Below are 25,931 nucleotides of genomic sequence, written 5' to 3'. Positions count from 1 at the left end.
ACAAAATGCTGCGGATACCAATTTACTGTGACTCTGAAAGTGCTATAGCTATCTCTCATAATCCTATTCAGCACTACAAGACGAAACACATTGAGTTACAGTACCATTTCATCAAAGATCATATTCTGAAAGGTAATATTGAACTCATCTTTGTTCCTACTCATGAAGAGATTGCTGATGTTTTTACAAAAGCTCTTGACTCTACAAAACTCAATACATTCTTACAAATGTTGGGAATGATGAATCCGGACACGCAGTTCTTTTTGAAATGTTAGCTACCGCAGACCGTCCTTGGTCTCCATTGCGGCCCTAACTGAGAATTACATATGATAGATGGTTCTGATACCACAATCGGGGTACCGCAACCATATGTCATACGTACCTCTCATGGGTCTTAATGTTCCTTTATTTCTAATTTTCGTACAAGTGTTTGTCTCACAGATTCTCTGAAATTTTTTTTCCTCTCATCCGCCATGGAGTCTCTCAACCGCATTGATGAATTCATTCGCAACCTCCTCAAATAAATTCCAACAGATTCATTAACTCTTGAATCTTTGTGTGCTATTTAATGATCCTTCATAAAATAAAATACAAACATTCCCTTTAGAAACTGTCACTTTACCTTTTTTAATAAACCCCGTATCAGACCTATTTTAGGGATGATGCCAAAAAGAATGATTCCCAAATCAATCCTTTCTTAACCTGTCCTTTCCTCTCCCAAACACGTCCAATCAGTTACAACATTCTCTCTTATCAACCCACAATTACCTAACGTATTACCATGCATCCACTCCACCATTAAATGCAAAACCCTTTTTAAGATTTCTCAAATCTCTTCAAAACCCGCTTCATATTCGTGTGGCTGAGATTCAATCCCAAAATCATTGATTCCCCCCAAAACCCCATTCAACTTCTTACCCCCTTTTATCTTTTACCTAGGGTTAAAATCCTTTTACCCCCTTTATAAACCCACCTTCTTCTCTATAATCGTTTACACTCTCTGTTAATCGATTACTCTCTCAACTCTCCAAGAACTCACAAAAGCTCTCAAGAACTTCAATCTCACAACTCTCAATGGCGAAGTCTGGTGCATCCAAGAAACAATCCAAGGCTGTAAGCTCGATGGATCAAACCAGTTCCACATCACCAACAATCGCTTAAAGCAACTTCAGAGCTGTGTTTGACGATCATCCATCTTACAATGCTCCAACAAAACTGATGATCAAGCATCTCAAGAACCACATCTTATTTGTCCCGTTCGACGCATTTACTGATGTTGTTCCCATTTCTACACTCTTTAAGTGTGCTCTGTCTGCATACAGACCACTGGAAAACCCCCAAGAAGTGCATCTGAACCTCATCAACGATTCCCTGGTCATCTTGACCAAAGAAAAATTCTTAACCTCCATTAACCTGTTAATCCATCCTTCCATCAAAATCTTCACTCCATCCTTATCCGATATCACTACCGCACTCTACCAAATGGGTTACCAGAAACCAATCCGAGGGATTGGTGAGTTTAAGAAGAATCAGTTGCCTGCGGTTTAACAGTTTGTATGCCACTTTGTCATCCGCTGCCTGTTTGGCAGAACCGGAGGCATTGACAACATGGGACTCAAGTTCCTTGAACTCGTATGGAGCATCTTCACAGGCCATGATGTCAACTATGGTCAAATTCTTTGGGATGATTTCCTCCAGTACATTCCCAATGAGCAACCAAAGGAAAATCCAACCGAGCTCACTTTTGCTCTCTTTTGGTCTCTGTGTATTTCTGATCTGCATGCGGATGCTGGTCTCGAATTGGGAAGTGACATCAATTTCTTTGTCACTAAGGATCTCAAAAGGTATACTACTTCCTCTGATCAAACTATTTTTGGACCTATCCGCAGGCTCCCCACACACATTCTTTCACTACTTGGTCTTGAGACTGCTGATGTCTCAGATCATATTGAGGCCACGGATGGTATTATCCCATACCCTTCTACCCCACCTCTTCCTTCTTCAACTATTCTTCCCGAGGGTACCATAGCCCCCTCTGCCACTACACTTTCTAACATTTCTCAATGGAGAAAAACAGTAGCTTCTAAAAAGAAAGCTACAACACCCAAAAAGAAAGCCCCCAAACAAACCGCACCCTCCAAGAAACGCAAAACCAAAACCACCACTGTATCGAGCAGTGACTCTGAGGAAGATAGACTACCCATATCTATCCTCAAGAAAAGAAAAACAACCAAAACCACTAGCCATATGCGTGACCGGACTGATACTAAAGCCTCTCAACAGGCTCTGTTAGTCCTTGGGATGGCCGCACATCCATTCAATGCCACTATCGAATACCACTCAACCTCATCTTGTGAGATTGTTTCATCATCTTCTTCTGAATGTGGAGATAGCCCCCCAGTTGTATATCAAGAAGATAGAATTGGTAATCGCCATATGGTCTCCGGGGCTTCTCGGTTGCACATCTTTTCTTCTGAGGAGTTAGACTCCATCCTCTTGCATGTATCCCAAACACTACAAACACCACTTCATCCACAGGGCATCTATTTCGCCCATGCCAGAATTGGGCCGAGGCCAAACTTGACCACGGGTTAAGGAGACAAAGGAAGCCCAGGAAATCCTACTCTGCTTACATCTGTATTAGGTGGTTTAGGCACGGCGAGCACTAATGTGCAAGGATCCGTCAACCCAAGGGACACCTTGGTGCGAACACAAGGAATTGACGATGAAGACTCAAATGACTCTTGGAGTCGGTATCAACCAACCACTGATGCTGAAATCATGAAGTATGTTGCCTTCAAAAGGGCATTCCAAGCTTGCAAGGAGCAGCAGGTCAAACAACAACAGCAGAAGGAACAAGAAATTCTGTCAGTAGCCAGGTACTAGGCAAATGCCATCAGCAACGCCCACACTACTACCACAATCCTAAAGGTTCAGACCTAGATGGACCACATGGCTGAAACTATGCTGAAAGCTCAAGCCTCAACCGCAGCCGCAGGTACATCTAATGTTCCTCCAACTTCAACTCCTGTTCCACCTACTGCAGTCAATCCATCTCAAGACGAAGAGCCAACTATTGAACTCAGCTCGGCCCCAACCTTCGGTTTTGACGATGAAGACATCCAGGAGGTCAACAAACCGAATCCCTCAGATGACGACCTTATGACGTTCGAGGAAGAAGAAGAATCCAGCGGTTCTCAGCACTCCACTTCAAAGCCTAAAGAAAAGAAGAAGAAAAAGAAGAAAGATGTTGTCACTCGCAAAGAATTCCTCAACCTTCAAGCCAAAGTTGATCAAATTTTGGCTGCGGTTAAGCCTACCCAACCTCCACCAGAAGATATCCCAAGTCCACAATCCCTAATTGAGCGCATCGAATGACTTGAAACGAGAGAGCGTATGGCCGCTGAGCGCATCTCTCTCAAATTAGAGATGGGGATTCGATCTCTCGACAACAATCACAGGGCCGACCATCAAGATTTTATGGTCGCAGCGGAACGCCTCATCACCGAGGTAACCGCAATCAAACAAAGTTTACAAACAACCGTTGCGGATCAAGTTGTCCAATCCAAAAGGGTAATAGAGGAAACTCATATTGCCTATGAGTCCACGATTTATGTCCTTCATGCCACAATCACCAGAATGCAGAAATCCCTCACATCAAACTTTCATGGCCCAGAGATACTTCAGCTCACAAAGGATATTCACAAGCTGCTCTTCAACTCTGCCATTCCAAACAACTCCCAACTGGCCGAATCGATGAAAGCGCACTTTACTGAGGTTTGTGCCAAAGTTGATGGACTCAAACAATGGCATGAGGAAGCACTAGGGTTGCATTCCTCAAGAGGGGAAAGTGATAAAGAAGGCGATCGCTCAAATACATCCATCCGTCAGAGCCCTCCAATCACCACAAACAAAATTCCCACTCCGCAGCCCTTTCCTCCACCATCTCAAAATATTCCATCTCCCCACTCAACACCCAAAAACACCCTCACCAGACCTGTGACTCCTCCCCACCTAAAGAATATTAAGGAACATATGTCTTCAGAAAGCTCTACTGACTCTCCTGCTACTGCCCAAAGGAAACATGACTGCAAAGCAGCCAAGTTAGCCGAAATTATATGGAGAGAATGCGGTTTTGACACTATGATTGATGAATCGCTGATCAACTCATGGGTCAATCCTCTCCGCAGGCTACTTGATGAAGACTACACTCCCCACCTCACATATGCTGAACCACCATCCGATGGTTATTGGGATATTCCAATTTCTCCCAATGCCAAGTATTTTGCTGTTTTTGACTCCTTCGACCGCAGTCTTCCTGATCACAAGCATCTGCCCAATGGAATTCGAAAGACTGACTCGCTTCTATGCGAAGCATGGCTCTTTAGTTGAAAACATTTGGTCTAACAATAGACCATCCGCAGTGAAGAACTACAAGATGCGGAAGTTTATGAAAGCAGACTCTGCTGAATTCACTCTGACCAGAAGAGAGCATGATTACATTCGCACCCAGGCAGACTTCCCCTGCATGAACCCTGAAGAAATATTTCTCATTGCCACAATTTTTCAGAACAAGGCAGAGAAACATCCTAAGATGCAGATAGCTCTCGACAAAGCCAAATCCTTCCTTAAGGACACTGTCTGTGACTTTGCGAAGATTGATGCGGACATCCACCCCACCATCCTCAAGAAATTTGACCTTCAACCACTTGAACCAGTGTCAATGCTTACAGAAGGTTATGAAGAAAGATCTCTAGGCGCAACCAACTTCCCAGAACTTGGCATCATATTCAAACGGAAGACAGACAATGTCAAATATTTCATTCCGATGAATGCCATGCATCGCCTGCCCAAGAAGCAACTTGACATCTGCAAGACCGCAGTAGAAAAATCAAAGCACACTACTGCTGAAGTCAAGTTTGAGGTCTCCAGAAGAATCATGTGGCTGGAAAATGTTAGAAATTTTTGGTGGATTTTGATCAAGTTTCTCAAACTTGATAACTGAACCAAAGTTAAAGAGGTCACTTAGTGTCACACCCCCGAACCAGACGGCGGAAACGTCCGAGGGCTATTGTGACTCAATTGAATACCATCACAATGAATATACATGAAACATAACATCATACAATACCAAGCATTGGAATATTACAACTGGTAGCGTTTGCATTCATTACATTGATCCATAATATTACATGCCCAAAAGTAAATTGTTCGGTACTAATTTAAAACAACAACAAGACGTTACTGAGTACATTTTTCCTTTTCGATTTACCTGTTACCTGAGAATACAAGTATTTTGAAAAACGTCAACATATGAAATGTTGGTGAGTTCATAGGTAATGTTTGAAATATAGCGGTTTGTATTGTTTTGAAAATCACCAGAAAATCCGATATTTTCTGAAAAGAGTATCGTGGAAAAAGTGTGAAGATCCGTAAGTATGCTTGTTTGTTTTCTATAAATGTAAAAGAACCATTTGTAAAACTCGGTATGTAACTCGTAGGTGTATTAATTGAAAACCCTAGGAAAACCCGATGTTTTCCTAATACTTTGCATCAAATAATTTATATCTTGTTATTTCGTTACGACAGGTGTATTCGTTGAGTCCCGGTGACGTTGGATTAATTATGGATTGTGAATTGTTATAAACACACATTAATGAAAATGACTAGTTTACAACCATACAAACGATCCCTTAGGCGTCGCTCGCACTATTCACTTAATCCAAACACCCGGACTTCATGTAGCCCCACAACCGAGGAGGAAAAGAGGGTGCGAAGTCCCGATATTTTCCATAAGTCGTTCAAGGCTATTGTGAATGCGAAGGGCCCTTAGCCCGACTCGCATTTCGTGAATTCTCGACTTTACTAGCAGCACCAGAAGGCCCTTGGGGTCCAACAGCACAAAGCCTGTAAAAGTCCTTTTACACGAAATTAGGTCATATAAGACCCAGCTACATGTAAGCGAGTTTCCTTCGGGCCTAAAGATCATGTCATTGGGCTAGCTAGGCCCAACAAACACGATTTGAAACTTTCGGGCCCAAAGACGGTGTATCGACGTCTGGTGTATTCTCACGTGTGTATTGACTTCACGAATTTTCCGTGTGTGTATTGAAGTTTCGTCGTGTTAGTAATTTCGGATTCATTATTGATTCGAGACCGAATCAATTCGTTTGATAACGATTTTTGGTGTTGAAGGTGTATTATAATTTGCTGATAGTCGAGGTGCTAGTATTTCATCATGACGGATTTATTTTTTAAAACATTAGGATGTTTCATTGTTACAACCCCTTTCTTTTGGATAATTTACACATTTAACCCTTTGTATAAAATAAATTTCTATTTTAGTCCTCAAACCATTTTTCTTGACACTTTAATATCGAAACTTGTAGAAAAGTTATTTTTCAGCCCAAAGTTATTTGAAAAACAGTTTTAGTCCACCAAATGAAATTTTTCTCGGGTAAAACCCTTATTTTCGCAATTTTTACACTTTTGGCCTAAAATAGAAATTTTTCGCATCTTTGGTCCCTTTTAAATATGAAAAACATTTTTAACCCTTGAAATGGACTTGGAGCACTAGTAGTCCCCTGTTTTACAGAAAAATACAGTTTCAGCCCCTCTAATTTGAAAATCTCGTAATTTGGGCTTTATTGGGCCGAAAAGTTCATTTTTGGCCCATTATGCTTAAAAATTCACATTTTAATCCTTCCAAAGAGTAAATTTCTGGAAAATCCATTCTTGAAACTGTTTTGCCTCATCTCATCCCTTAGAATTTGTATTTTGACATTTTGGGCCCTTTAACTTCATATTTTTAACATTTTGAGTCCAAAAATGGGATTTTTAGCCCAATGAGTTCATATTAACCAACTTGGTTATTTTTCTAGAATTAATTTGTGTGTAATAATATGTTTAACACTTGTTTCATACATCCTAATGCAAATCTCGATTTTTAAGGACTTTTTGACTAGTTTCAACACCATAATCACATATAAACATGTAAATAAGCATAGAAATCATACAAAGCATACATATACTCATAGATCTACACATTTGGTTGTATTACCCCCCCCCCCACAAAACTTATAAAAACCGAAAAATAGGGGGGTATGAAGCTCACCTTCAGTTGTGGTTTCGATTTGAAGAAGAAAAGAGAAGAGTTTGTTGCTATTTCGGCCCTAGCAACCTTTCCTTGGAAGATCTCGAATTTAAGGAGCATCTAAGGTGCAAGATTACAAGAGTGAATGAATTTAGAAGAGATTTTGATGAAGTGGAGGGAGTTATATCATAAGTTAGACATTAACTTACCTTAGATGATGAATTTCTTTATGATGATCCTTAGGCTTCAAGCCAAATTTTCGAGATTTTTTGATGGAGAGAGGGGATGATTCTTGAGTAATTTAGAGAGAGTTTTGTGAGGTGTGTGTGTTCCTTTCTTGCTCTCGGCCGAAGGAAAAAGAGGGAGAAGAGAGTGTGCATGGGGATGTGAGTAAGGCTTCGATGTATGATGAATATTAGCTTAGATACCCACAATATAATAATGAGGTGGCTAGCCTAAGTCAACCCTTCTTCTTGGGTTTGCTTTGGGCTGAGAATGGAGGGGAATAAGGAGAAATTTGGGCTTTATTGCCTCTAAGCCCACATTAGAGTTAGGTTGAATGATTGTTGGCCCTAAAAATATATGAGTGTGATTTTTATACTTTGCTAGGCTAGTTTAGGTTAATTATGGTCCATAGTGGTTCATAATATGGAATTTATTTCATTCTAGGCCCAATATGGCCCACAATGTTGAAATAAAAGGAAGTGGGTCCAATTAGAGCCCATTTAAGGATTCTAAGCCCAAGATAGTCAAATTGGAAGCTTATTGGTCCATTGGGCCCAATAAGGAAGTCCTAGTCCAAAGTGGACCTAAACAAGAACTTCTAGGGTTTCCCATTTGCTTGTTGACTATTTGTAATGCTTGTATGGTGTATTAGATTGCAAATTTTGTTGTCATCAATTAAGCATCATGCATGCTCTTATGACTTTGATTCATAATTTTTACTAAATTGTTGTAGTTACAAGGCACAAAATTTCTAGTTGTGACATCATCCACCCGTTAGAGGGAATTTCGTCTCGAAATTCTGTTTGAAAGCTAGATTTGAGAATGCTAGAATAGGTGATGGTACTTTTGCTTCATTTGATCTTCGCGTTCCCACGTGAATTCTGGCCCACGCTTCGCGTTCCACCGTACTTTCACGATCGGGATGCGACTTTGCTTAGTACGCTTCACCTCCCTGTCCATGATTTCAACCGGTTCTTCAACGAACAGGAGATTCTCGTTGATTTCGATCTCGTCAAGGGGAATGACGAGTGTTTCATCCGATAGACACTTCTTTAGATTAGAGACATGGAACACGGGGTGTACACTGTTTAGCTCTGCGGGTAGCTGCAGTTTATACGCCACTGGACCTATTCGGGCGACGATCTCGAAAGGTCCAATGTATCGTGGGTTTAGTTTTCCCCGTTTTCCGAAACGAATAACTCCTTTCCAGGGTGAGACTTTCAACAGTACTTGATCCCCGACCTGAAATTCTAAGGGCTTTCGCCGTTTATCGGCGTAGCACTTTTGTCGGTCGCGTGATGCTTGTAATCGAGCTCTGATTTGAACAATCTTTTCCGTGGTTTCACGAATGATCTCCGGTCCCGTTAGTGCCTTGTCCGATGTATGTGTTTTTGCTAGTTGGGTATCACCCACCTCAGCCCAACATAACGGTGATCTACACTTACGCCCGTATAGTGCTTCGAAAGGAGCGACCTTGATGCTCGAATGGTAACTGTTGTTATATGAGAATTCTACTAAGGGTAAGTGGGTATCCCAAGACTTCCCAAAGTCTATCACACATGCGCGGAGCATGTCTTCGAGCGTTTGAATGGTTCGTTCACTTTGACCATCCGTTTGTGGGTGATAAGCGGTGCTCATGTCGAGATGAGTTCCCAGTGCCTTCTGGAGAGATTTCCAAAAACGTGAAGTGAACCTACTGTCCCTATCCGAGATAATAGACACTGGTACTCCGTGGAGTCTCACGATTTCTCGAATGTATAAACGTGTCAATCTTTCCATCTTGTAGGATTCCTTTATGGGCAGGAAATGGGCAGATTTCGTCAGTCGGTCGACTATTACCCATATGGTGTCCAGTCCATCCGACGTCTTGGGTAGCTTGGTCACGAAATCCATAGAAATCCCCTCCCATTTCCACTCAGGGATTACCGGTTGCTGTAATAACCCCGAGGGCTTCTGGTACTCCACCTTTACCTTGGCACACGTAAGGCACTTACTAACATAGGTGGCAATTTCCGCCTTCATGTTAGGCCACCAATAGTCTTGTTTAATATCCAAATACATCTTGTCTGAGCCGGGATGAACGGAGTATCGCGTCTTATGGGCTTCCTTCATAACTACCTCCCTAAATCCTCCGAGTTTAGGGACCCAAATACGGTTCATGAAATAGTATACTCCATTTTCCTTTGCTTCTAGGTTCTTCTCCATTCCGTGCAATGCTTCGCTTGCTCTATTTTCCGTCTTCATGGCCTCTAACTGGGCTACTGCAATTTGAGTGGCTAGGTGAGATTGAATGGTTATTGAGAGAGTTTTCGTACGACGATTAGAGTACTCCTTCCAACTTAATGCGTCAGCTACCACGTTAGCCTTGCCTGGGTGGTACTTGATCTCACACTCGTAATCGTTTAGTAATTGAGCCCATCTTCGTTGCCTCATGTTCAACTCCTTCTGGTTCAAGATGTGCTGGAGACTCTCGTGGTCTGTGAAGATGGTGCACTTTGTACCGTAAAGGTAATGCCTCCAAATTTTTAGGGCAAAGACCACGGCTCCCATTTCTAGGTCATGGGTCATATAATTCACTTCGTGCGTCTTTAGTTGGCGGGATGCGTAAGCTATCACCCTTCCACGCTGCATGAGAACACAACCTAAGCCCTGATTTGACGTGTCATAGTAGACCACGAAATCTTCTGTTCCCTCCGGTAGTGATAGTACCGGGGCACTACAGAGAGCTTGTTTCAGGGTTCGGAATGCGACTTCTCGCTAGTCCGTCCATTTGAATGGTACGTCCTTTTGTGTAAGCGAGGTAAGTGGTTTGGCGATCTTAGAGAAGTTTTGAATGAATTTCCTATAATAGCCAGCTAGACCCAAGAATTGACGGATTTCCGTGGGTGTTGTCGGGATTGCCCATCCTTCAACAACTTTAACCTTAAAGGGATCCACATGAATTCCATCTTGGCTAACTACATGACTTAGGAAGTTCACACTCCGCAGCCAAAACTCACACTTGGAGAGTTTTGCGTATAGCTTTTCCGATCGCAGAGTTTCTAGGATTTGTCGGAGATGTTGGCCATGCTCGTCTTCGCTTCGGGAATAGACGAGAATGTCATCAATGAAGACGATGACAAAGTTGTCGAGGAATGGTCGACAGATTCGGTTCATCAGATCCATAAATGCGGCAGGGGCATTTGTGAGACCGAAGGGCATTACGACAAATTCATAATGTCCGTAACGAGTTCGGAAAGCGGTTTTTGGAATATCCTCTTCCCGGACTTTAAGTTGGTGGTATCCGGACCGTAGATCTATCTTAGAAAAATAACTAGCTCCTTGGAGCTGGTCAAATAGATCATTGATTCGTGGGAGTGGGTAGCGATTTTTAACAGTGAGTTTGTTTAACTCTCTGTAATCGATGCACATTCTAAAAGATCCATCCTTCTTTTTGACAAAGAGTACTGGAGCTCCCCATGGCGAGTAACTAGGGCGGATGAATCCCTTGTCCAAGAGTTCATTGAGTTGGCTGGACAATTCTTGCATTTCAGCAGGAGCTAGCCGATAGGGTGATTTAGCGAGAGGAATTGCTCCTGGAACGAGGTCAATTCGGAACTCCACTTGTCTCTCTGGGGGTACTCCCGGAAGATCTTCAGGAAACACGTCTGGGAATTCACATGCTACGGGAATGTCTTGAATGTTAACCTCTTCCTTGATTTTATCCACTATTTGAGCCAGGAACGCCAAGTTGTTCTTTCGTAGATGTTTTCGTGCCTTGATGCACGAGATGAGGCGAAGGTTCATGCTAGGTTTGTCTTCGTAAATTACTAGGGTTTCGTGATTAGGAAGGCGAAGGCGAACGGCCTTCTCGTGACACATAATTTCAGCATGGCGGGGACTTAACCAGTCCATGCCAATAATCACATCGAAACTCCTAATTGATACAGGCATTAAGTCTATTCGAAAGATGTGTTGATTAAGGGTTAGGGTACATCCGATGTAGATTTCCCCGGTGGATTCGGTTTTCCCATTGGCCATTTCCACCGTAAAGGTTTTATTTAGCTTCTGGGGCTGTTGTTTTAATAAATGTTTAAACTTATTGCTTACGAAACTTCGCTCCGCTCCGGTGTCAAATAGGATGCATGCATAAGTGTGGTTTTGGGGAAACATACCGGTAACAACAGCGGGGTCCTGAATCGCCTCTCCCTGACCCATGGTCAGCATCCTTCATGTTCCTCCATTTCCTGGATTGTTGTTGTTAGGGCAGTCTCGGCGGAAATGCCCGGTCCTCCCACACCCGTAACAAGCGTGGCTAGGTCCTGCATTGTTGCCGCCGGTGGTGACGTTGTTGTTGTTGCGATTGTTGTTGTTGTTGTTGTTTCCCTGTTGTTGGTTCTGGGGAGGGTAGGTCCTGCAGTACTTCGCTGTGTGTCCCCTTCGGTTACAGCTGGTGCACTGCAACTCCTTGCATTCTCCATTGTGATGGAAACCGCACTTGTTGCACTTGGGAAGATTACCGAAATATGGTCTGGGAGCATTTGAAGCAGCTGAGGCTGGAGCATGTGGTGTGGCTGGAACCGGTGCGGTGACAGCATTAACTGCCACTGTCTGCTGCTTTTTAGAGGTCTCGGGGCCCTGATGCCCCTTCCTCTTGTTGTTCTTCCCTGTCTTGCCATCACCTTCCTTCTTTCCTTCAGCCTCCGCTGGCTTCTCACCCTTCTTGTTGTTATGGTCATATAACTTCTTTGCCAATCTTTTTGCACTGTCAAATGTTTCGGGGTTTGCAGCTATCATATTTCCTTGGATTGGTGATGTTAGTCCCCAGATGAATCGCTCAATCTTCTTTCCTTCCGAGGTGATCATACCCGGGCACAACAGAGACAGTTCACTAAATCTTGATATGTAGGCATCGATATTCGCATTCTGCACAGTGAGGTTCCACAGCTCTTGCTCCATTTTCCGAATCTCACCTCGTGGGCAGTATTCAGCCATCAACATTTCTTTCATCTCCGCCCACGGCATGGAGTTGGCTACAGGGAGTGTCATGGCTTCCACATGTCCGTTCCACCAGGTGAGCGCTTGATCGACAAAAGTGCAGGCCGCGAACTTCACTTTCATCTGCTCAGGACAATCGCATATCTCGAATACCGATTCCACCTTCTCGATCCATCGCTTCAGATTGATCACTCCTCCAGTGCCGTTAAAAGTTCGTGGTTTGGCATTTGTAAAGTCCTTGTAGGTACTTTTTTTGGTGGGTCCTTGATTCATCCCGTTGTTCGAACTCCCGACCCCTTGCCCGTTGCCTCCTCCGTTATTCCCTTGGTGAAGTTGTGCCATAGCTGCGGTGACTGCAGCAGACACGGCCGCCTGGAATGCAGTGGAGTCAACTTCGGGTGGGGTTGGTCCATGGTTTCCCCGAGTACGTCGGCGAGGCATCTTTCTGTCATGAAACGGAAGGATGTTGAGTGTTTGGGGTTTCTGGGAGGTTGTGACCCTACTGACTAGGTGCAATGTACGAACTTAAACACTCCTACCATTCAACATACAATCATAGATTCTCAACACATAGCAATTTATAATATCATAACAAATCACGTAAAAGTTTACTAATATTATCCGCATTTGATATTTGAAGAATTTGCTCGTAAGAGCATATATGAGTGACACTAGTTCGACAGCATAACGGCTCTATGAGTAGTGTAGTCACTTAAACATAGAGTCGGGGTACATAGCATAGTTCCTAATGACCTACTAAGATAAGTCTATCCCTAACCGTGATGATCTGCGTCCGGAGGTGGTGCCGAGGATGTGGATGCTCCCTGAAGACGAGCCACCAGTCGTTCTGCGTCCTGAAGTCGAGACTCCCACCTTACCTGCCTCATGTGAAACTCCCGAAGGACGTCACGTGTCTCCTGTTCCGCATGCTCGACCCTAGTCCACAGCTGGCGTACCTGATCAGCAGTGCCTTGAGCAAGATCGCCGGTGTTCCGTAATCGTTTCACCATGACCGGTAGGGCTCGGTCGGCCGGTCCTCCGTCCCTCAGGTCAAAGAACTCGCGCGACATGCCGAACGGGGGTCGCTGTCCCTGCTGTCTGCTCCATCTCCAAAGATCAATACCCTAGGGACGGGTAGGACCAGTAGGGCCCACACGGTAAGCAGGCACCCTGATCGGGTAAGGGGGGTTGATGACTTCGGACTCTGCGTCCGAATCACCCCCTTCACTGTCATCGGGTTCCTCTTCGAAGTTCTCTTCGTCTTCTTCGGGTTCGGCAGGCTCGCCTTCGTCTCCAGCCTCCGGTCCCCCGTCAGATTCCTCTTCGGGGTCTTCCTCAAGCTCTTCCTCTAACCATCCGTTATTCCCCTGATTAGGGAAATAAGGGTCTCCAGGGTGATGAAAACCAGCCATGCTGTCTGCGTGAGTATGTAAATATGCTACCATTATTTCTAGGATGCTACAACTATTGTACAGACTAAGCAAGCGTTCTCTTTTTGGTGATTAAGGGGTATAGTTTTTAGGTTCCCTAGCTATCACGATCTCATCAGAACGTGTGTTAGTTATACTTTGGAGAGAATGTAGTTGATCAGGCTGCATCCACTCCTTGGTACCACTAAGAACAGTCCTGAATTAACCGAGATACTAGCATTATTTTGTTTGGTTCGGCGTTATGTTCCTTGTTCCTAATGAAAGCAAAGGTGTTTTATTGTTGTATTTTTACTTGTTTTGTTCAGAGTTATGTTAGTCCCTCTATTGGTTTATAGTTGCATATCAATGTATGGTTCGATATGGTAGTTCACTATAAACCTGGCTCTGATACCAACCTGTCATACCCCCGAACCAGACGGCGGAAACGTCCGAGGGCTATTGTGACTCAATTGAATACCATCACAATGAATATACATGAAACATAACATCATACAATACCAAGCATTGGAATATTACAACTGGTAGCGTTTACATTCAGTACATTGATCCATAATATTACATGCCCAAAAGTAAATTGTTTCGTACTAATTTAAAACAACAGCAAGACGTTACTGAGTACATTTTTCATTTTCGATTTACCTGTTACCTGAGAATACAAGTATTTTGAAAAACGTCAACATATGAAATGTTGGTGAGTTCATAAGTAATGTTTGAAATATAGTGGTTTGTATTGTTTTAAAAATCACTAGAAAATCCGATATTTTCTGAAAAGAGTATCGTGTAAAAAGTGTGAAGATCCGTAAGTATGCTTGTTTGTTTTCTATAAATGTAAAAGAACCATTTGTAAAACTCGGTATGTAACTCGTAGGTGTATTAATTGAAAACCCTAGGAAAACCCGATGTTTTCCTAATACTTTGTATCAAATAATTTATATCTTGTTATTTCGTTACGACAGGTGTATTCGTTGAGTCCCGGTGACGTTAGATTAATTATGGATTGTGAATTGTTAGAAACACACATTAATGAAAATGACTAGTTTACAACCATACAAACGATCCCTTAGGCGTCGCTCGCACTATTCACTTAATCCAAACACCCGGACTTCATGTAGCCCCACAACCGAGGAGGAAAAGAGGGTGCGAAGTCCCGATATTTTCCATAAGTCGTTCAAGGCTATTGTGAATGCGAAGGGCCCTTAGCCCGACTCGCATTTGGTGAATTCTCGACTTTACTAGCAGCACCAGAAGGCCCTTGGGGTCCAATAGCACAAAGCCTGTAAAAGTCCTTTTACATGAAATTAGGTCATATAAGACCCAACTACATGTAAGCGAGTTTCCTTCGGGCCTAAAGATCATGTCATTGGGCTAGCTAGGCCCAACAAACACGATTTGAAACTTTCGGGCCCAAAGACGGTGTATTGACGTCTGGTGTATTCTCACGTGTGTATTGACTTCACGAATTTTCCGCGTGTGTATTGAAGTTTCGTCGTGTTAGTAATTTCGGATTCATTATTGATTCGAGACCGAATCAATTCGTTTGATCACGATTTTTGGTGTTGAAGGTGTATTATAATTTTCCGATAGTCGAGGTGCTAGTAATTCATCATGACGGATTTATTATTTAAAACATTAGGATGTTTCATTGTTACAGCCCCTTTCTTTTGGATAATTTACACATTTAACCCTTTGTATAAAATAAATTTCTATTTTAGTCCTCAAACCATTTTTCTTGACACTTTAATATCGAAACTTGTAGAAAAGTTATTTTTCAGCCCAAAGTTATTTGAAAAACAGTTTTAGTCCACCAAATGAAATTTTTATCGGCTAAAACCCTTATTTTAACAATTTTTACACTTTTGGCCCAAAATAGAAATTTTTTGCATCTTTGGTCCCTTTAAAATATGAAAAGCATTTTTAACCCTTGAAATGGACTTGGAGCACTAGTAGTCCCCTCTTTTACAGAAAAATACAGTTTCAGCCCCTCTAATTTGAAAATCTCGCAATTTGAGCTTTATTGGGCCGAAAAGTTCATTTTTGGCCCATTATGCTTAAAAATTCACATTTTAATCGTTCCAAAGAGTAAATTTATGGAAAATCCATTCTTGAAACTGTTTTGACTCATCTCATCCCTCAGAATTTGTATTTTGACATTTTGGGCCCTTTAAGTTCTTATTTTTAACATTTTGAGTCCAAAAATGGGATTTTTAGCCCAATGAGTTCATATTAACCAACTTGGTTATTTTTCTAGAAATGATTGGTGTGTAATAATATGTTTAACACTTGTTTCATACATCCTAATGAAAATCTCGATTTTTAAGGACTTTTTGACTAGTTTCAACACCATAATCACATATAAACATGTAAATAAGCATAGAAATCATACAAAGCATACATATACTCATAGATCTACACATTTGCTTCTATTCCCCCCCAAAAAACTTATAAAAACCGAAAAATAGGGGGTGTGAAGCTCACCTTGAGTTGTGGTTTCGATTTGAAGAAGAAAAGAGAAGAGTTTGTTGCTATTTCGGCCCTAACAACCTTTCCTTGGAAGATCTCGAATTTAAGGAGCTTCTAAGGTGCAAGATCACAAGAGTGAATGAATTTAGAAGAGATTTTGATGAAGTGGAGGGAGTTAGATCATAAGTTAGGCATTAACTTACCTTAGATGATGAATTTCTTTATGATGATCCTTAGGCTTCAAGCCAAATTTTTGAGATTTTTGGATGGAGAGAGGGGATGATTCTTGAGTAATTTAGAGAGAGTTTTGTGAGGTGTGTGTGTTCCTTTCTTGCTCTCGGCCAAAGGAAAAAGAGGGAGAAGAGAGTGTGCATGGGGATGTGAGTAAGGCTTGGATGTATGATGAATATTAGCTTAGATACCCACAATATAATAATGAGGTGGCTAACCTAAGTCAACCCTTCTTCTTGGGTTTGCTTTGGGCTGAGAATGGAGGGGAATAAGGAGAAATTTGGGCTTTATTTCCTCTAAGCCCACATTAGAGTTAGGTTGAATGATTGTTGGCCCTAAAAATATATGAGTGTGATTTTTATACTTTGTTAGGCTAGTTTAGGTTAATTATGGTCCATAGTGGTTCATAATATTGAATTCATTTCATTTTAGGCCCAATATGGCCCACAATGTTGAAATAAAAGGAAGTGGGTCCAATTAGAGCCCAGTTAAGGATTCTAAGCCCAAGATAGTCAAATTGGAAGCTTATTGGTCCATTGGGCCCAATAAGGAAGTCCTAGTCCAAAGTGGACCTAAACAAGAACTTCTAGGGTTTCCCATTTGCTTGTTGACTATTTGTAATGCTTGTATGGTGTATTAGATTGCAAATTTTGTTGTCATCAAGTAAGCATCATGCATGCTCTTAAGACTTTGATTCATAATTTTTACTAAATTGTTGTAGTTACAAGGCACAAAATTTCTAGTTGTGACACTTAGGGGGAAATTGTTGAAACATAAAGTGACCCTCTTGAACTTAACTACCACAACGGTTCTGTACTTGTAACCAGTACAGTTCCCGGAGTCAATGTCTACAACTATAACCGCAACCATTCTCCATCAGCAACCATATCAGCATCCGGAGTATTCAAGTCTTTCCTATTCGCAATCTTAGTTATTTCTTTTACCATGTAATTCACTCTATTGTCCAGCATGCCTTGCACGGCTGCTCATAGAGTAGTTCTTTTCTAAACTCTATAAATAGAGACTCTTCCTTATGTATTAAGTACTTGTGATATATGTGAGTGTGAAAACTCTTAACTTTTCAATACACAAGATTTCTCATTCAATCATCTTTCTTATCTTCATCAGTTATCTATCTTAGTACTCTTCACACTCAAACTGCTACTGGAACATAACCTCTCTTCGGAGCAAGTCTTTTAGACTTAATCACTAAACATGATCTCGCAAACTAACTTGGAGTGACTGCATTCCTTGTTATGAATCAGTTTACGTGTATTCTTGATATAACTTTTGTCATTTATCTTTCTTTACTTTCCGCAACTAACTATCTAACTATCTAACTATCTAACTTTATTATTGTTGAGCTTTTAGATCCTTAGAGATTAACTATTCCGCAACTTACTTGTTCTAACGTTTGTTCAAGTGTGTCTCCAAGTTTTTCTCTCAACAGATTTCCTCGTGAAATATGGCTAACAAAACACCCAAACACCTCTCCACTGAAATAAACACACACACAACATGCTTTTCCCAGAACAGTAACAGAGCCACCCACCCGGCGGCGTACGGTGGCGGTGATGACGTTAGATGGCGGCAGTTCACGACGGTTTTGCGATGACTGCCACCACCTCACGGTGGTGGCGGTCGTTTCTTTTGGTCTTCTACCCAGAAACTTGTCAACACACTCACGAAGAACATGGCGTTCTCCATAATCCTCGGCGGTCCTCTGGTCACCCACGATTTCCAGCAGCATGATCTTGACTAGGCGGCCGCGAGTCCTACTCTTCCGACTTCTTGCTGCAACGACGTTGGGTCGTCGGCTTTAGCTCCCTTCGGCAGTAGCGACAGTTCTTCCGACTGAATGACGGCATGAGGTTGGTCCTCGTCCTCGGCCATGGCAGAAACGCTGACAACGACTCATCCCGGTGGTTCTCCGGCAACGATAATGAAGACTCGACTCGACGGTTGATGGTGGCGATGGAGTGGCGGCTATCGGTTGCTGGGTTGCAGAACAAAGGTGGCATAAGGGTCACCGATGGCTGGAGGGGGAATGGGAGGTATAAGGTTGGAGGCTGGGAATAGTTCCCTAGGGTTAGGGTTTTCGTTGTTTAAATACCCGGTGCCCTATCAAACTTCATTTCATAATGGTAGGAATGGTCCCTCTCCATAAAAATATTTTCAAACCAAGGCCAATAATTTACTCTTCATACCCCTGCTCCCACAATTCTTTTCATATTAAGTCCAACAATTACAAAATAGCCCCTCCTTTACAAATTGTTCTCAAATGAGGTCCATATGTTACCATTCAACCCTCAGCTTCCAAAACCTCTTCAAATTAAGTCCCAATAATTTACCAAGTAGTCACTACCTTCACATATATTTACAAAACCAATCGGGAATTTACACTTTTAACCCCCAACTTCTAAATTATGACAGTTATCACCTCGAAACCAAAAATTTGCTATATAGTTATTGATTTTACGGCTACTATTCATTCATTGCCTTCTCTATTTATTTATTTAATAAACGAGGTGTTACAACTCTCCCCCACTTAAATTAGATTTCGTCCTTGAAATCATTCCTTACCATCCCTTACACGCCCGACATCTTGAGCGACATGGCCACAATCCCGAGCATAGCCCAAGCCTTCCCAAGGCATTCTAAATCATCCTTCGTGGGGTTCTAAAACCCGGAAATGAATGAATTTATTGCAACAAGATCACATCAAATCCGTTTGAAATTTGCAATCTCGAGGTGGTTGGACTCCCTGACAGGCCGCTTATACTGAATCATTATTGTTGAATACAGTCCACTTGCCTCTCAACTGACTACTCTACTTCTGATAATTCGAGGTTCCCACTAGAAAACATGGTCATAGATCTAATTATCCATGCAGATCACTTATACTTGGCCAAGGCTCAGATAATCCTGCTGTGAGTGAATTGTCACTTCCCAATCAATCAGTTATTCCGTCCGTACTTGCAACCTAAAGCGCAAATACTAATATTGCCAAAACACTAAAACTGCCCGAAGCACTTAACTGCCTGAAATAGCAGGCTGCCACATGGGTGTTTTCGAAACTCTATCGAGACCTCCCTGGTCTCAAATCATCCGCCAATCATCTGAAATACCGGGTCCCGACCCAGTCGCTAAGCTAAAGGACTCCCACACAGTCATCCCCACACGACTTTCGAACAAAATCCTCTTTTGTTAATAATTACCACTAGTTATCTTACCACTATGGTTCTAACGACCTTCTGATCTAACTGATCGGATCCATACTTCGAGTCCTGACGTCACCAAATCCAAGACTAAAAGTGATTGCTACATGACCAAGGGTAGCCTTATATCACAAACGACCTTAAACGGTCCACCACTTCCTTGATCCCATGACTGTAGTGATGTTCCCATGGTCGTATCACTGGCTCAACCATGTATAATTCATCCAGGGAAATCCGTAGATCAATCCGTGGATTTGCGATGCTCTCACTGCTGCACCCGAACTGGTGGGTACTACTGTTCCTACCACGTTCTAACAACCCGCTCATGCTATCTACCAACCTAGTGAATGGTACGTCTACACCCACAAACTTACAACACTATAGCACTAACTACCAACCTTGTGAATGTTATAGCTGCACCCGCATACTTACAACACTTCTAGCACTATCTGTCAACCTTGTGAATGATACGACTACGTAGACTTACAACACTCTAACACTATCTGTCAACCTTTTGAATGCTACGGCTACACCCGCAGACTTACAATACTCTAACACTATTTGTCAACCTTGTGAATGCTACGGCTACACCCGTAGACTTACGACACTCTAACACTATCTGCCAACCTTGTGAATGCTACGGCTACACCCGTAGACTTACAACACTCTAACACTATCTGTCAAGCTTGTGAATGCTACAGCTACACCCGCAGACTTACAACACTCTAACACTATTTGTCAACCTTGTGAATGCTACGGCTACACCCGCAGACTTACAACACTCTAACACTATCTGTCAACCATGTGAATGCTACGGCTACACCCGCAGACTTACAACACTCTAACACTATCTGTCAACCTTTTGAATGCTACGCTACACCCACAGAATTGCAAAACTTTCTCACACTATCTGGCTGCTAGTGAATGCTACAACTATCTAGCAGTCTTACAACACTTTCCACACTGTCTCAATCGCTAATTGCCAATCCCAACACATCCAACGTCGAGCATACACACGACTTAGCATCCCAAACTGAACTCATGTCTTGACTGAAATTCCCTACCTGATTCCCTAAAGTCGGCTATCAAACATTCTGAGAATGCGATCTCATTACTAGCAAGTTTTCCGAACTTCCAACTCACACTATCCTCATTCCATACAACCGCTTGGGTTGTCTTCCTTCCTGACAAGGATGCGAAACTTATCCCAGTTTCAAGACTGCTCCTGCTTCTAAATCCCTAGACGATTCTCCCCTATTTAGATTCGACTAAGTCTTCACAATACATCAAAATTGGAAAATTTCCTTCTCACCTTCCAACGATCGATCCGCTAACAACCAGCTCTTACCAACTAGTGCTCCATTACTAGCCAATCAATAACGGTTACTAAGACAACCGAATTCTATCGATGCTGGATAACCATCTTGTGGAACGCTAATAGCAGACCTTCCACAGAACCCCTGATCTGATCTCGACCATAAACCAAGATGACACTATACACTCCCAACCTGTAATCAGGTAAATAACCTTTCGCTACCCACTTATAATTATCGGTCTGCAATAGGCATATAACATCTCTTGGAAATATAATTCAAACACAGACATAGGATGAACCTAGAGTTACACTTACTCAAACCCTTGGAACGAAAGACTCCATCGTGCAGTTTCCCGCAAGTGTTGCACTGAATATGGCCCTGCTGGCCTCTCAAAAGTTGATCCGAAATCTTGGGTCTCTTCCCGAGACCATTCAATATATGCAAATGATCTGGTTCCCTCTTCCCAATGTGCTCCACGTCAATATCCTGTTCTCGGGCTCTAGGAGTCATATCATTCAGGGTATCACACCCTGAGATACTCACGATCTCCCTGCTATCACTCTGCAGTATGTTATGATACCTTACCTTCTTCATTTCCTCATCTGCTGCATGCTGCAGTACCAACTAAGCCCTCTCTGCCACAATCTCAGTAGTCTGGCGGAGATTTAACAACTCTCACGCCAACTACTGCGCCTTAATCACCTAGGCAAATTTTGCCCGAAATCTGGTCGAAAAGTCATCCCATGACATATCATTGACCGCATCATCACCCAACTCACTACCAACCTCTTCCCATCAATCACATGCCTTGTCCTTCAGAATGCAGGAAGCAAGTCAATCCTTGTCCCCTTTCGAGACTACGGGTGGTAAAAAAATATTGGCGACATCTACCAATCACCTGCTGCTTGCAATGTGGTCCCTAGCCCCATGATAATCTGGAGCTTCACAGGCTCTGAACTCCCAAATCATCAACATACGCGTCCCTATCATGGCTGCTATCTCAGTGCAGAATGCACTCAGCCTCTCATCACAAATCTCTAAAATGCCCTCCTTGATAACACTGAAGATCACAGGAGTCTGGTCAATGATATTGTGCGTAATCTTAGATGGAATGAACTCCCTCATCTGATCATCGAGCTGCTCGGCTCCAGAGTCCGAACCTGATCCTTTCCGGCACCAGAACTACCATCTGGTCTACCACAGAGCCTCACTATACTCGGTAATATACCATCACAATCTTCATAATACTCATCATAACTCGAGGGATCTCACATACTACAAGTTTCCTGGATTCATCTCAGCTTTCCTTGATTCGAGTACGGATCCTCTGCTTTCAGTAGTATGAGTCCATACTACCTTCCACATCTATCCGTACTTTCCTCAAGAATTGCCTTGACTCCACCAAGTCCCTTCAACTTCTACTGCTCTCTGCTACTCTCATCCTAGGCTTGCCCTAGGGTAATCACCAATCCAATCTCCGCCATCAGTTGCATAAAAAGTTCAAGCTATCTCCCCTTAACTAGCTCACGCATACCATTACATATCACTAAGACTAGATAATTCTTCGAATGAGAGGTCCTACCCTACAACGGTTAGACTTAAACGAGAGCTGCGAAATAAGGCTAAACCAAACCTTCTGAAATTATTTATTCCTTGTAATATGTAACTTAACATATTCGTTTACTAGTTAGTTAAAGATAGCTAAACTCCTAAAGCAGAAAGCAAACAACATTCAGGCATTGAGTACACATAATCAAGCATATCTCACTTAGGCCATCATATAGACTAATTTGTACTAGCATGCAGTTCATAAAGCTGATACACATATAACAGGCACATAAGGCATCCTCCTTAGATCCTTGGTCCTAATCTAGCATGCAGTTCTCATAAAGCTGATACACATATCATAACATAACTTGTATGGGTAAATTTGGAGTACTTACTTGAGCTCGGTTGATTGCATGCACCACACCCTTTTCTCTTTTCAAAGTTCTTTTTCTCTTTTCAAAATTCTTTTTATGAAAATGATTTTCTTTTGAAACTTTTCATACCAAGTCCTCAGTTTGAGTCCAGACACACCCAAGAGTGTGTCCGAATCCCTCAAACCAAGGCTCTGATATCAACTTTTAACATCCCAAAAATACAGTCCAAAAATTTCGTTTTAAAATCATTTAAGAAAACTATAATTCATCAAACATCACAGTATAGATAAAAAGCCATGTATCTCAATCATCATAACAAAATATTGTATCAAAATCATGTGTCAAAATATCATAGTGAAAACATCCCAGGCTGTTAGGATTAACACCCTAATTGAGATTTGATGAACAAGATGCGGAAAGTAAGAACAAACACAAATATGAAGATTATGTCGAATGATCACTCGATTTATTCAAATATGAGGAATAAATCTAACACTACATAAGAAACCTCACGTGGCGGCTAAATTTTGCCTCACTCTTAACCCTATTAATGAATAATACATGACTATTTATACGGAAAAGACAAGTCTTGGGCTTTTGACCTACACTTCATCAAGGGGCCCATTGTCATCATCCATGGAGTGCTTTGAAACCCTACAATCTCCCCCTCAAAGTATGGAATGGATGACAATGCTTTAACTTCCAAAACAAGCATCTAGCGAATAAAAAGATCTTGCAACGTGGAATATATGAAGCAATCCACAAATCTTGATTCCTCAATAGTCTTCAAACACGGGCTCTAGGATATATAAACCAAGCACTGAAGTAATGTCTTTAAACTTCATTTTCGAATGTAATCCCAAAGAATCTTCATGAAAACCAAACCCGCCATAAAAATCCATTTCAGAACAAAGAAACCGAATCACTTCTTGTCTTTGAAGAGCTCCCCCTCCAAGTGACAATGATCTTCAAAAAAGCTAATGGTATAAGCCATCAAAAAATATCATGTAACAAACCAAACTTTAAGATTCGTAACGCCACTTGATCGAGAAAATACAAGAAGTCAAAGATATAACAAGTCCTTAGCAGAGCTCGATAAAGAACTTCCGCTGTAAAGGATACTTCTCTGTAAAAGCTTTAGCAGAGCTCGATGAAGAACTTCCGCTGTAAAAGCTACCTTCATAATTCTACCACAAGCTTTATCAAAAATCTTCAACTTTGAAAAGTTACAAATCCAATTTCGAATGACCATACCAAATTCTCCCCCGATTTATAATCAAAAACATGATTATAAAGCCTTCAAATGGTCATGAGAATGATCTTGAATGAATAAAAAATTATCGTGCTCCCCCGTGACAAAATGATATACACAATGAAGTATAAAATCCGAAAAAGTCATGAAAATTTTATGTTATCACGAAAAATGACTTTCCGAACCGCCAAGACTTATGGAATCTTTAATTTTCTATTCACGAAAAAAATATGTGCATTAAAATATCCAAAACTGTTCACCGGCCCTCAAAGTAGTAAACTTTTCTTAATATTTGGCCGAAACTGCCACTTTCCAGAAACACAGGGCTGAAATTGTAATCATGCACCAATAAACCCCTTTATTTGTAACAAAATCTGGAATTGGTCCAAAACTGCCAAGGCATGAAACACATAGGGACCAAAGGAGTCAAATCACCGAAGTTTCAGGGACCATAAGTGTAATATGTTTATCTTCTTCCCCAATTTATCTGTGATTAAAAGAACAATTGGAACGAATCAAATCATAGACGAAAACCAAAGTACCGATTCCAATCAATTCCATCGCTTCCTATCATGAAGACGCGAATCTGAGCCACTTTCGTTTCAAGCACAACCAACCGAACCTAGGTTCGCTCTAGGTTCATTAAACCGAAACCATGTTCGGTCTGAGCATAGGTTCGCTTTCGGTCCTCCCCTCTTTCTTCCAAGTGCTTTCGTTCCAAAAGCTAACAAATGAACCCAATCATAGATTCTCTTACGAATCAAACAATCGTGGGAGAAGAACGAGCGCGAACACAGAATCACAATCACCGAACCTTTAATCTTTCGCTCTTGTTCACCCGGTTGAATTACGATTCAGATCTCATACATTCTCAGGTAACGCCTTTTCTAACCAGTTTAGACTTGACAAAGCGAACTCAATTTCATTTGAACCAATGTATTAAGCCCCGAATGTAAGACCCATTTGGCGATTAAGAACCTGATTCCAATTTGATTCCAGATCAACAACCCACAGTTCTTCGTTTGTATGAGTCGATTTTGACTTTTGAGGTTTGAATCACAAGAACATCTGCTCAATCCAATCAAGATTTTACCAACAGGGAATCGGTTTCTAGTGCCGAATGCTTCCAAAAGAAATACCGAATTCGCTGGTGAGATTATGCATTCCAATTTTGACTTATTGCATAGGCCAATGTTCATCCCGATTAACACTCGTTCGCAGGTAAGGTATCCATTCACAAATTTGACTTTGCAGATTCGTTTTAACCTTTTGATTTGATTTTGACTTCCAGATTTAACTATTCAAATTGATCATCGACAAAAATCAAGATCAACATTTCTCATATCGATTTCAAGATCAAACGATTTCTCAAATTAAATTCATCACTATCTTCATCAGTTCTTGACTTCATAGAAGGATAAAAGAATCGATATTCGATAAAAACTTGAATGAACAAATTGATTTGGTTCAAACACAAAATCAATTAATTGGATTAGAATCGATTTTGATAACAGGTGATTCGATTAGCGATAAACGATTTCATGGAATGATAGATCAATGAACAGAAATCGATCTTGGTTGGTCCAAAAACGCACAAACAGCAATCGAAACAATGGATTTAGGGAATGGATCATGAATAGTAATAGACCAATTATTTGGGCCAGATTAAAATTGTTGGGTTGAAGATTCGCTTAAGTGTTGCGTCATTGGGCTCGGCTATTAGTCCAATTGTTTTGTGCTCCGGTTTGGGCCTGTCCAACCGTGAGCCTGTTAGGTTTACTATATAAGTATATGCTTGCATGCATAT

This window comes from Lactuca serriola, chromosome 6 (genome assembly GCF_051521515.1).
Source record: "Lactuca serriola cultivar US96UC23 chromosome 6, Lser_US96UC23_V15, whole genome shotgun sequence".
NCBI lineage: Eukaryota > Viridiplantae > Streptophyta > Magnoliopsida > Asterales > Asteraceae > Lactuca > Lactuca serriola.
This window is presented reverse-complemented; position numbering follows the sequence as displayed.